Below are 1,149 nucleotides of genomic sequence, written 5' to 3' on the forward strand. Positions count from 1 at the left end.
AGTTACTTTCTGGAAATGTGCATTACATTTAGGTTTACATTTACATGTATGTAGATCGCAAAAGTTTTGAGTGGAATCTATAGACCTTGAACCTTTGGTTATTCCATACGGTAGGCCCCCTACATGGATATAAATGGTACATTTTGTATGTGCCGTAACTCTGTAAGTATTTTTAATTATTTGTATGTAATGCTCATGTAGGCATGCAGCCCATACAGTTATACCTATAACTATAGATATATACAACAATGTGTTGTATATATCTATGCTATAATATATTATCAGAAGCTAATAATGACAAACAATAATTGACAATATATTGACAATAATTGACAATAATTAACAATAATAATTGACAATAATTGACAATAATAATTGACAATAAATGACAGCTAATAATAACAAATAATGATAATGTTTGTCATTACTAACTCCTGATATTATTTCTATGATGCAGCACATGGACACACCAGAGGACACACTCTAGTGCTGTTCAGCACTTTGTGCGATACTATTCAATACTACCCGATACCGAACGATACGTGGTGCGCCATTCATGTAGACTGGTACCCGGTCCCACCTCTCGGCTTAGAAGGCCCATCGAGGCCCATCGAGTAATCGAGGTGGGAGCGAGTACCAGTCTACCATACATGGCGATCGATAGTAATGTTAGATGTTGTAAATAATATGTCTTTTCTCTTCTGCTGAACATTGATCAACTCTAGTTAACCAGGTTGTGACAGATGACAGTGTTAGCCATGTGGCTTCATCGCGCTAATGTTGTGCCTACCAGCATTTGTAGGGGTAAGACCGTGGTTTCGGGGTGTATCACTATTTTTCACTGCTGTGTGAGTGTGTCGNAGAGGAGGGAGGAGATGGAGAGGAAATAGGTAGAGGAGGAAGGAGATGGAGAGGAAATAGGTAGAGGAGGAAGGAGATGGGGAGGAAATAGGTAGAGGAGGGAGGAGATGGGGAGGAAATAGGTAGAGGAGGAAGGAGATGGGAAGGAAATAGGTAGAGGAGGAAGGAGATGGAGGAGGAAATAGGTAGAGGAGGAAGGAGATGGGGAAGAAATAGGTAGAGGAGGGAGGAGATGGGGAGGAAATAGGTAGAGGAGGGAGGAGAGGGGGAGGAAATAGGTAGAGGAGG

The 1,149-nt window shown here is 41.1% G+C and overlaps 1 long non-coding RNA gene across 1 annotated transcript in view; it reads left to right on the top strand.

The window, feature by feature from the left end:
• Nucleotides 1–658: 658 nt before the first annotated feature.
• LOC106819176 overlaps nucleotides 659–1,149 on the top strand; it is a 13,568-nt gene continuing 13,077 nt past the window's right edge. The window contains exon 1 of the long non-coding RNA XR_001395367.1: nucleotides 659–804. This is a non-coding gene — a long non-coding RNA (uncharacterized LOC106819176). The remainder of the gene's footprint in view (nucleotides 805–1,149) is intronic.

This window comes from Priapulus caudatus, unplaced genomic scaffold (genome assembly GCF_000485595.1).
Source record: "Priapulus caudatus unplaced genomic scaffold, Priapulus_caudatus-5.0.1 Scaffold2925, whole genome shotgun sequence".
NCBI classification, from domain to species: domain Eukaryota; kingdom Metazoa; phylum Priapulida; class Priapulimorpha; order Priapulimorphida; family Priapulidae; genus Priapulus; species Priapulus caudatus.